This window comes from Crocuta crocuta, unplaced genomic scaffold (assembly GCF_008692635.1).
Source record: "Crocuta crocuta isolate KB4526 unplaced genomic scaffold, BGI_CrCroc_1.0 scaffold134, whole genome shotgun sequence".
In the NCBI taxonomy this organism is placed as follows: Eukaryota; Metazoa; Chordata; class Mammalia; order Carnivora; family Hyaenidae; genus Crocuta; species Crocuta crocuta.
The window spans coordinates 1833014-1845333 of record NW_027530183.1 but is presented as its reverse complement, the minus strand read 5'-3'; the positions used below and the strand labels follow the sequence as shown (position 1 = coordinate 1845333).

The 12320-nt window shown below is 36.9% G+C and overlaps 1 non-coding gene across 1 annotated transcript; it reads right to left on the bottom strand.

Annotated features, from left to right (window-relative positions):
* Positions 1–11439: 11439 nt before the first annotated feature.
* Positions 11440–11543, bottom strand: LOC144232344 (U6 spliceosomal RNA). Its single transcript, XR_013335367.1, has one exon. It is a non-coding gene; the product is annotated as a U6 spliceosomal RNA (small nuclear RNA).
* Positions 11544–12320: the final 777 nt, after the last annotated feature.

Below are 12320 nucleotides of genomic sequence, written 5' to 3'. Positions count from 1 at the left end.
TTTTAAGTTTAATTGAATCAAATCTGATCCAATCCTCCACAACTGGACTCCAGAGTCCACTGTCTAATCACTAAGCTGTAACTGTGTACATCTGTATAGTCTTTTATAAACTGCAGGGCACTTTTCCATTTTAGTCCTGTCTCTCCCCCTGATTCACCTGTATGCTCTGATAGTTTCTTCATGCAGGTTTCTTTGGGCAGGTAAAGAGTCTATTTTGATCATGACAGAGTATAATTGTAGCACCAGACCCAATTGCTGGGGCCTGGCACTCATCTTAATGCTTTCAGGCTAGAATCTGAAATGCAGTTGACCCTTGAATAACACAGGTTTGAACTATGCTCGTCGAATTATCTATGGATTTTCTTTGGATAAATAAAATATGGTACTGTGAATGTATTTTCTCTTCTTTATGATTTTCTTAATAACATTTTTATTTTTCTATAGCTTACATTATTATAAGAATATAGTATATTACATATATCTAAAACATACAATATATGTCTTAATCTACATTTATGTTATTGGTGAGTCTTCCAGTCAATAGTAAACTATTAGTATTTAAGTTTTGAGGAACTCAAAAGTTTTATGTGGATCTTTGGCTGTGTTGGAATCGGTGCCCCTAACCTGCTCATTGTTCATAGGTCAATTGTACCTACATTCAGCCACAGACTTACTCTACTTCCCTTCATGTTGGCCACATACCTAGGTTCTGCTGCTGCTTCTCCTTAAGTGTTTTGAATAACCTGAATCCCATCCACATGGCTGACACCTTACTCAATCTAGAAATACCACTGCAATGGTTGTTTTCTATTCCCCATGCTCCCTGGCAATATAAGAGAATGTATTCTTAAGGCATCGCTTCCCTTGTGGGATTGACTTATGATAGGTAGAAATCTGACCCTCATCAAGCCTGAAATTATTATACCTCATGGGACACAGTGTTTGGGGTTAATACTGCCTTACCCTCAGAGAGAAACCCTATAATACAGCCAATTCCTCTGGTCCTGGTCCCTCAGAGCCCAGACTTCCACCCATCTTCCCCCAGGCTTTCTCTTAAAGTTCATTCATGATTTCTTGCCAGGCAAGGTAGCAACACAGTTTTCTTGTTTTGTTTCTGGTGCTTGTTTTAAAATATTGTTTTGATCCTCTACAGAATTTATGCTGCAAGCAAGGTATGTGCTATAGTGCCATTTGAACAAAGCAGGTAAATGATTTTACCTTTGCTAAGTGGCAAAGCCAGAACTTAAACCCAGATCATGAAAAGAGATCTTCAGAGTTTGAACGGCTTTTTAATCTAATGAAGTAAATGAAACTCAGATATATCCTGTAACATCCCTCCCAAAGAGCTAGCTGGCCTGTGTTTGAATCCCATTCCTCCCAGTACAGCTTAGTTTCCATCTTTGGCTATTCTGACAGTCATTTACTTAATCATTCTTATACTCTTTAATCATTCAACAAGCATTTCAGGGCCTAATATGTACAGTATCAGGTGCTATGTGGATATTGAGGTAATTTCTGAAAGTAACTTTAATTAAAGATAGAAAGTGGAAAGTTCTACCAGAGGGGTACTGATAAAGTGCTATGGAAACTGTCAGAAAGTTCTTCCTTCTACTGATCTAAAACCTACCTATTTTACTTGTAGCTTCCAAAATTTGGTCTTAATGCTAGTCTTCTTAGCCATAAAGAAAGACATTATTCCATTTCATTATAGCTAGTGTGACATTCTTTAGCTATTTCTCATAAACTGTTTTTCAGATTACTTTTTTCATCTGATTATACCTCCCTAAACCCATTTCAGTTTCTCCTATGCTGCTCTGAAGGGAGATCTTTGTCTCTGAACAGTACTCCATATGGACTAGTTAGAAGAGAGGAGAGGTAGACTAACTTTTTCTCTCATTCTAGGTAAGATAACTCTCATTATAGGGCACATTAAAACTACATCTGCTTCTAAGTTGCCATACTCATCACATTGTTGTCTCAGTGATCCTACTACTAACAAAACCCCACAATGCCAGACATTTGGAAGACAGTGTTGTGACTAGGGTCCCGCTCTTTTTTTTAAGTTTATTTTGAGAGAGAAAAAGAGAGAGTGCAAGTAGGGGAGGGGCAGGGAGAGAGAGAGAGAGAGAGAATCCCAATGTGAGCCCCAACTCAGGAACTGTGACAAGGTCAAGACAAGGTCATGACCTGAGCTGAAGTTGGATGTTTAACTGACTGATCCACCTGGGCAGGCACCCCTAGGATCCCATTCTTTTACATTTTTTTTTTTTTTAGTGTTTATTTTCTTTTTGAGAGTGAGAGAGCATAAGCAGGGGAGGGGCAGAGGGAGAGAGGGAAACACAGAATCCAAAGTAAGCTCAGGCTCTGAGCTGTCAGCACAGAGCCTGATGTGGGGTTGGAACTCACGAACCATGAGATCAAGATCTGAGCTGAAGTCGGATGCTTAACTGACTGAGCATCAAGTCACCCTGGTAGGATCCCACTCTTAAATGTTTATATAATCCTGTCAGATTATATAAAATTGCTCATATGACAGACCACTTACTACTTAAAGTTAATTAATTATTATATTTAATTGTGATAAAAATTTGCCATTTTGACCATTTTAAAATGTTTAGTTCAATAGCAGTAAATATATTCACATTGCTGTGCAACCATCACCACTACTCATCTTTAGAACTTTTTCATCTCCCCACGTTGAAATTCTATTTCCATTAAACACTAACTCCCCATTTCCCGCTGGCAATGACTATTCCACTTTCTGTCTCCATGAATTTGATCACTATAGGTACCGTATGTAATGGAATCATACAATATTTGTCTTTTCTGTGGCTGGCTTATTTTACTTAGCATGTGTTCAAAGTTCATCCATGTTATAACATGTGTTAGAATTTCTTTCATTTTTAAAAAAGTTTATTTGTTTTGAGAGACAGAGTGTGCAGAAGGGGCAGAGAGAGGTAGAGAGAGAGAATCCCAAGCAGGCTTTGCACCGTCAGCAAAGTCCCTGACATAGGGCTTGAACTCACGAACTTGGATCATGACCCAAGCCAAAGTCAGATGCTTTACCGACTGAGCCAACCAGGTGCCCCAGAATTTCCTTCATTTTAAAGGCTGAATCATATTCCATTGTACGTATGTATCACATTCTGTTTATACATTCATCCATTGATGGACACTTGGGTTCCTTCTACCTTTTGGCTGTTATAAATAGTGCTGCCGTGAACATCATATATAAGAATCTTTTTGAGACCTTAGTTTCAATTATTTTATGTGTATTAAACCCAGAAGTGGAATTGCTGCATCATATGGAATTAATGATTATTTTTAATGCAAGAATATTTTTAAAAATGTTTTGCTTGGCTATCCTAGAGAATTTTTTGTTTGTTTGTTTCAGATCTCACATAGACAAGATATAAAATGTTAGGTCTGGATAAATTTAACTCAGTTTGAAGTCTCCCTGATAAAATTTGATTTTCAATGATAACTGGTGCCAATCTTTGAAAAAGCCTTTATCGGAATAGTAAGGACACTAGATGCCAATTACCTGTTGAAAAGTATTGAAGTCTGTACACCTTTTGGCAGAACACCACTGAAGATCCTTCTGTGCAGGATTTCCTTTTCACACAATGAATAATCTGTATTCTAGTAGAGTTGGAACATGCAAATAGCATGCCAATGTGATTATGCTAAACACCATGTTGCCCTCAGAGTTTAAAAGCTGAATACTTATTTGGTCTCAATGTCATTTGAGGGCTCCTCTTTAGCCTGTCTAATCTGACAAGCATCAAGAGCTGACACAAAGGTGATGTCACTTGCTCCCTTGTTTGCTTCCCACGTCTACTAAAAGCCAGGAGTGTTAGGCTCCAGTGGCTTTAAGAGTCCATTCTCTAAAACAATAGAATTTCAGAACTTCGAAGAATAATAAAGAGCCCTCCTCTACATTGAAGTTCTTACGACTTTTTCTTTCTCCTTCCCGAAGTACCAATTTATAGCATGAGATATTCTTTTTTTTTTTTACAAATAGTTTATTGTCAAATTAGTTTCCACATAACACCCAGTGCTCATCCCCACAAGTGCCCTCCTCCATGCCCATCCCTCCCTCCCCCCCGCATCCATCAGTCCTCAGTTTTTGTCAGCATTCAAGAGTCTCTCATGGTTTGCCTCTCTCCCTTTCCCCCACCATTTCCCCCCTTCTTCTCCCCCTTGTTCCTCAGTTAAGTTCCTCCTAATCCTCCTATACGTGCAAACATATGATATTTGTCCTTCTCTGCCTGACTTATTTCGCTCAGCATAACACCCTCAAGGTCCATCCATGTTGCTACACATGGCCAGATTTCATTGTTTCTCATTGCCATGTAGTATTCCATGGTATAGATAAACCACATCTTCTTGATCCATTCGTCCGTCGATGGACACTTAGGCTCTTTCCATGTTTCAGCTATGAGACATTCTTTATATCAGATACTCTATATAAAAATGTCCCTTGCTTTACATAAGGCTCATTTATGTAGAAGCCATTAACTTATCACTGTCACTTTATGCATACGTATGAAACGTGAATCTTTTAACTCTGTATATCCCATATCTGTTTAATATTTCATTTACATTTACTGAATCCCCTTGTATAAGCAGTGAATTGTCAGGATGTCACAGGATTGTCATCAAACCCAATTGCATTAGTATTCATTGTGTCAGCCAGTGTTATGTGCTTGGCATATACTGGTACGTAAAGTTTAAATGCAGAAACTCCCTCAAGGATCTTATACTCCTGATTTACATCCTAAAAACCTGTACTCTTTCAGTCTGCTTCACCTTAGTAAAAGGGCATTGCCATCTAACCAGCCAGAAATCTAGGACTTTTCTTTGGTTTTTCCCTCTCTCAACCACCCACTCTCCCTCCCTTCTTTTCTTCCTCCAAAATAGATTTGGCGACATCTACGTCTCTTCATCTCTACTGCCATTATCTGAACCAAAGCCACTACCATTTATAGTCTGGATTACTGTAATAGCCTCGATAACTTCCTACTTGCCCTTTCTAGCACTGCTATTGCTCCCCCTCTATCCCTTACCATCTATCCAGGAACCAGTGATCTGTTTAAACCCCCCCAGTGGCTTTTCATTGCACTTACAATAGAATTAGAACTCCTGTAATACTCTGCATGGTATGTCCCTGACTTTTTTCTCCAAGCTTCTCTCCTGCCCACTTTCCTCTCTGCCCACTCTGCTCCTGCCACACTGGCAAAGCTGGCAATCCTTTCAGTGCCTTGACACTGACAAGCTCTTCTCAGCCTCAGAACATTGACACATACTGTTCCCTTCACTGGGGATGATTTTTCCCTGCCTGACAACTCCTCACATCCTTAAGAATTAAGATTAAATGTTTCCTCTTCAGGGAAGGATTCCCTGAAAATGCTGGATAGGTCTCTCCATCGATGTGTGTGTGTGTGTGTGTGTGTGTGTGTGTGTGTGTGTGTGTGTGTGTGTGTTTTACCTCAAGACTTCTGCTATTTTTTAGAGTATATTTTAAAATTTATCTGTAAAAGCCTTTGTCATACATAGTATAGACATTTTCCCTGTAAGATGCTGCCTTTTAACTTTGTTTTCAGGTTTGATTTTCTGTTTTAAGTTTCAAGGAATAAAGCCCATTAATATTTTCCACTTTGTTTTATGATACCATGCTTTGAGTCCTTCTCCTCCACAAAATTTTGCAAGTAATCATTTATTTTTTTCCTGAAACTTCTGTTGTTACTTCTTAAACTTCTCTGGAATTTATTTTGCATATGGTTTAAAGGAGGAATTTATCTTTTTTTCCCTCAAGTTGTTAACCATGGCAATTTCTTCTTTCCTCAAAACTCCAAAGGGTTTGTTATGGATTGGTAATGTTAAAGGACATGAATTGGGTCATGCTTTCTCAGAGTACAGTCTTCTGGTAGAAGCATAAATAATATTATAGTGGGCATTAGGATAGGAAGATCTAAGACTTGGATTTGAGTGGTGGGGCAGAAATAGAGGAAATAGGCCACTGTTTTGCCAAGCTAATGAACTTGGGCAAAGGCACTTCTTCACCAAATTTTAGACTATTCTCTAAAGTCTGCATTGAGGTCTGGTATTAAAGCCCTATCCAGTAACAAATGTGTTTGTTTGTTGTTTCTTATGTTTTTTAAAATAAGGTGTTTATTTTTTTTAATGTTTATTTATTTTTGAGAGACAGAGAACAAGCTGGGGAGAGACAGAGAGAGGGAGATAGAGAATCCCAAGCAGGCTCCCTGCTGTCAGTGCAGAGCTATATGTACCGTTCAAACCTACAAACCATAAGATTATGACCTCAGCTGAAACCAAGAGTCAGATGTGCAAGTGACTGAGCCACCCAGGCGCCCCCAAAGTGTTTATTTTCATTTGCTTCTTCCTCTGTGTATACATTTCCCTTGTGGACCTTTAAGAGAAGAGGTTGTTAACCTAGACTAAGGTTCAGATATTTCTGATCAATGATCATGTTAATTACATATTCCCATTTTCAACTCCAATTATACATTTGTTTTTAAGAGTGTATTTCGTTAACATTATCTTCAATCAAATACACATTTATGGGTACTACATATGTATGTTGGTTTAAAAAATTCTTTGCATTGGAACAAAAGATATATCTAGAATGGCCAAGAAATTGGGAGAGAGGCTGAGGTCAAAAAAGCCAGTTAGGGAAATGTTGAAGTAGTCCAAGGGTACAGATAAGGACCAAAACTGGGGGTGAGGAAGAGTGATGTAGAGTGTGGTAGGCTGAATAATAGTCCCCAAAGGTGTCTGGATCCTAATCTCTGGAACCTGTGAACATGTTCTCTTACATTGTCAGAGGGACTTTGCGGATGTGATTAAGGGTTTTGAGATGAAGAGATTATCCTGGATTATTCAGGTGTGCCCACTATAATCACAAGGATTTTTGTAGGAGGGAGGTGGGAGGGTCAAAGTTAGGAGAAGGTGATGCTAGTTTGGAAGTAGAGATTGGAGTGATGCCGCTCTGAGCTAAGGAATGTGGGCAGCTTCTAGAAGCTAGAAGAGGTAAGGAACACATTTTCATCTGAGGCTTCCAGAAGTAATCAGCCTTACCAATACCTTGATTTTTATCTCCATAAGACACACTTAGAACTTCTGGCCTCCAAAAGTATAAAAGAATAGATTTTTTTTTTGTTTTAAGCCACTAAATTTATGTTAATTTGTTAGAGCAACAATAGGAAACTAATACATAGAGGAAGAGATATGAAAGATATTATACAGGAAAAATTACAGTACTTAATAATTGACCAAATGAGGGAAGAAAAATTAAGGATCAAAGTAATTCTAAGATTCTGAATCTAGATTATGAAGGCAATGGAAGGGGAATTAATTTCTGGGGGAAAGATGAGTTCAATTTTATATATTTTGCTTGGGTTCTAGGGAAGGCATCCCAAATCAAGTTTACCTTATATGAGGCTTTGATTTAGTGATTTCATGAAGAGATACTTAGGAGGTAAAATGTAACTCTTCCATTGCACAGTGATGCTTATATCATTTAGATCAGTTATATCAGTTAGAGATGAAGTAATCTCACCTAAAATTCCCCTTTAGAGAGAATAGCTAAATAGCTTTATTGCGTTTTAGGACAAATGAGCATATTTGATTCTTAGATTTGGGAAGCAGATTAAGGCCAAGGTTCACAACAAAGAGGAAGAAGAGTACATAGCTCCATCCCTAGATGCAAAAGTCCATAAATACTCTTAGAATGATCTTCATAATTATGTGAGTATATGTGCACCATTTCAGATTCTTGAAAGGATAGAAAATAAAAAATGAAAGTTAAGAATCATGTGCTAATTGCATCGGGTACCAGAAGGTGAAGGAGGAGGGGCAAAGGTGAAGGGGAAGAGAAAGGGCAACACATGGAAACTCCACATTCTTTTACTGTAGCTTGGTACTGCTAATTCCTGCTCCCCTTTTCCTGTACTAGACCCATTTCAGGGCTTTTTATGTTTCTAGAACCAATTTGCAAAGAGGCTGAACAGTTCATTCTGTTGAGTTATTTTATTTGCTGACAAGGTGTTCTTTAAAAAATTCTGTTTTGGTGTTTTACCGAATATTTCATCTATATTTCTCAAAGGACTTTTCTAAATATTATAAATCTATTATCTCCACAAAATAGATATTAAAATAACTTAATAAATCATTATCATTGGCAATCTCTTCAAAGAATAGATGAGGCATAGAAAGCTTAGGGAGTTTCTTGTTTTTTGTTTTGTTTTAAGATTTTATTTTTAAATAATCCCTACACCCAACATGAGGCTTGAACTCACAACCCAGAGATCAAGAGTCACATGTTCCACCAACTGAGCCAGACAGGCACCCATTAGAAAGCTTAAATAACAGCAACTATTTGTTTTTCAATGATATAAATCATTGAGTTGCTTAGCTGATCTCCTAAGTAAAATGTTTCTGCGGTTAAATTTAATGTCAGTCTGGTATGCTATAAGGTCCTTCTCTGTATAGCTTAAATTCAGCATAACAAAGCCCACTGAATGTTTCAGAGGCTGACCTAGAGTCAGAATCTCTTCCCTAAACAATTTATCTAGGTAACTGGTTTTCCACTTCTGTATGGACCAAAATGAAACAATTTATTTAGGCAACTGGTTTTCCACTTCTGTATGGACCAAAATGAACAGTTTCCATTTTGTTTTACAATGCTATGTTGACTTTTGTAAAAATAAAAATGATTAATGTCAAGATTACTATAAAGGAATGGACCAAGTTTGTACTTGATGGAGTTTCCTATGGGTATGATTGATTTTCTTGGGTCATCTACATAGACAGGAGATTTCACTTTAACATTCAAAATCTTACTTTGTGGGATAAATAAAATAAATTTAAATATTTTCCAGCTCTTACTGTTAAAGTCATTCATAAAGGGTACTTGTAAGGTCAAGGAAAATAGAATCATTTGTCTTTGAAATGACTAGAATTTCAAGGTCAAGTTTTGTATAAATGCCATCTTATATAATTTATATGCTTCCCGAGGGAAACTAATATGGAAATATGGTTTTGCTGATACTATAACAAAATATCAGGTGGCGACAGGTACTTTGTAAAACAGATTTGGCTTGTCTACATTTGTTTACAAGGGGATGTCAATGCTTATTGGAAAGATCTAGCCCAGGGAGTATAACTCCCTATATATCTTGACTAAGAATAGACTTTGTCAGTTTGGAAATGTCATTCTTTTGATTGAATTGGCACTTTGGGAAGAACATACATGGAGCTCTCAGAGTAAGGGAACTGTGGGCTAAGATGCTAGATCAGTGAGTCAATCCTGGCAATCAACCTGGTCACAGATGCCACAGCTAGACTGCATTAAAAGCCTATTATAGATGCCTTTCATAGCAGTGTACTTACCTCTGTACCACAAACTGGTGGCTTAAAGCGACAGAAATGTATTATCTCACAGTTCTGGAGTCTGACGTCCCAAATCAAGGTGTTAGCAGTTTGATTTCTTCTTCTCTGAGGGAGAATCTACTCTCTTTGCCTCTCTCCTCATTTCTGGTGGTTACTTGGAATTCCTTGGCTGGTAGAGACACATCATTCCAATCCCTGTTTTCATACAGCATTTTCTGTCTGTGTCTCTGTGTGTTCACACGGCCTTCTAATAAGGGCATCAGTTATTGGATTTAGGACCCTCCTAATCTTCATGTTATGACCCATTACCTCATTTTAATGAAAATAATTACATCTGTAAAAACACTATTCCAAATAATTCACATTCTGAAATTCCAGGTAGACATGGATTTGGGGGGAAACTATATACTTCACTATACCTTCCAAACCATTTACAAGTCATCAGAACATAATACTAATAAGGCTCAGGGTACCTATTTCATTCGAGGGACTGGGTAGGTTGTTTTAACTGGTTCTCGGCTGATAGCTACATATCCACCTTGAAATCTTATCCAGTTGATCAAAAAGGGAACCAGGCAAGAACTTGGATGGAATAGCACTAATCCACTCCTAAAGGCTACAAAAGAACTCAAAATACATGCCTCTCTGATAGTTGGTCAGTAAAGTCATTTTCTTCTATAAAGCCTGGAACACACTGGTATACATAATAAGGTGATTGATGCCAATCACCAAGGTGATTGGACCACAATGGATATTATATGTCATGACACTACATTTTCTTTTTGAGAAATGGGCAACAAAACACCTTCTCTGGCTATCATTCTATTGATGGACGACACAAATTCTGACACTTTGTCTGCTTTTTATTTTGCTCTGGAACTTGGTGAACCATCAACTGATTGTTATTTTATGTGCATGTGCGTGAATAAGAATACGATTAACAACAGTTTGAGTTTGTAAAGGACTTCCTTCCTGGAACCTTTTATTTTTGGCAGGTATGTGGGAAAATTGGGGAGTCACGTGATATCAATTTCAGCAAAGGACCAACAATCCTAATTATCCATTTTTACACATTTAGTTATTCTTAATATGAATAGTTAGAAATACCTAAGCTAATTTTCAGATGTGTGCCACATGGCTTTTTAACTTTACTCAAATTTTTAAAAATTTTATTTTTAATTGTTTCTATCCCACGTATTCTAGTTGAGACATAAGGTGACTTGTAAAATTAACACAGTAAAAAAGAAAAAATGAAAACCAAACCAAAGCAGCCCCATTATTGGTAAGGGGGTTGGACAAAGGCTACTTAGACATTGTGTGTATATTTAGTGGTGCCGTCTTTTGTTGGGGATTATTGGTAATATAAAACAAAGCCTTGAGAGTTTGCATTCTGCCTGACCTGGAAATTCTTCTTTTTTTTAAACTTATTTTTAAATTAAAAAAAATTTTCTTAATGTTTATTTATCTTTGAGAGATAGGGAGAGACAGTGCAAGTGGGGGATGGGTAGACAGAGACACACACACAGAATTCAAAGCAGGCTGCAGACTCTGAGCTGTCAGGACAGAGCCCGATGCGGGGCTCAAACTCACAAACAATGAGATTATGACCTGAGCCAAAGTCGGTTGCTTAACTAACTGAACCACGCAGGCACCTGGCAATTGTTCTCTTAGGAATTTATCTTAAGGAAATAATGAAGGGTGATGGCAAATATTTACTTATATTTACGGTGTGTAGCTATGTTGCACTATTTTTTATAATGCAAAGAATGGAAAATAAACACACAATGAGAAACTGGTTAAAGTTTATTCATTTTGTAGATAAATGTAATTTACATAAAATTTAAAATGATGTTATAGAATAGTATTTAATTCTATTGAAGATGTTAATTATATTGTTAAATTCATAAAGCACAGTGTAAAATATTATGTATAAAATGAACCATTTTAGAAATGCATATTTATGCAACGGAAAAGGACAAAATAGTAAGAACTAAAAATGGTGAATGGACTGATCTTTTTTTTTTTTTAAATATGAAACGCTTCACGAATATGCATGTCATCGTTGTGCAGGGGCCATGCTAATCTCTGTATCATTCCAATTTTAGTATCTGTGCTGCTGAAGCGAGCACTGGACTGATCGTTATTTTCTTCTTTTTTCTTATATGTATTTTATACATCTTACATAATGAACATTTATTACATATATGAAGAGAAAAACAAATTTGTTTTTTTCTCTAAGTATGTGAGAAACAAATGAGTACACCAGGAAAATGAGAGAGGAAAGTTAAAGTGAACCTTGAGATGAGGTTACTTCTCAAAATGCACACAATAAGATTCTCTACTGATGGGACATACGTTTTGTTCCAGGCTTTCAAAAGCCAATGGAAAGAGGGGAACAGAATTAGCTATAATATCTATAAGACAAGATACTATAATGCCTTAAGTATCTATAAGGTAGGAATAATTTGTTGGTTAACAATTTAAAAGTAAATACAATGGCTGATTTCACTGGGCTTTTACCTACATGTAGGATGAAAACAAAATACTGAAGACCAATGGAAAGTTAAATACCAGTTATCAGTTCTTCTTTATGTAAAGGGTAGCCATAAAGTTTAGAAATATAAACAATACTATTTAATTTTTTTACATATTCATATTAACGTATATTATGTTATATATCAACTTTACAGATAGAATCCCTCTGATTTCCTTGCTTCTTCTGTAGTATGTTAAAGGTGTAGGTTTATTTAGTAAAAATGAGAGAAGTCAGCCAAGACAACACATTGAAGATGCTTTTACTAGGATTGAGGAAGAAGTGTTAGTGCACCACGCTCATTGCAACAGGAACTATGCATTGCTACAGGAGAAAATACACTTAACATATCAGGTGATGTCATGTGTCATCA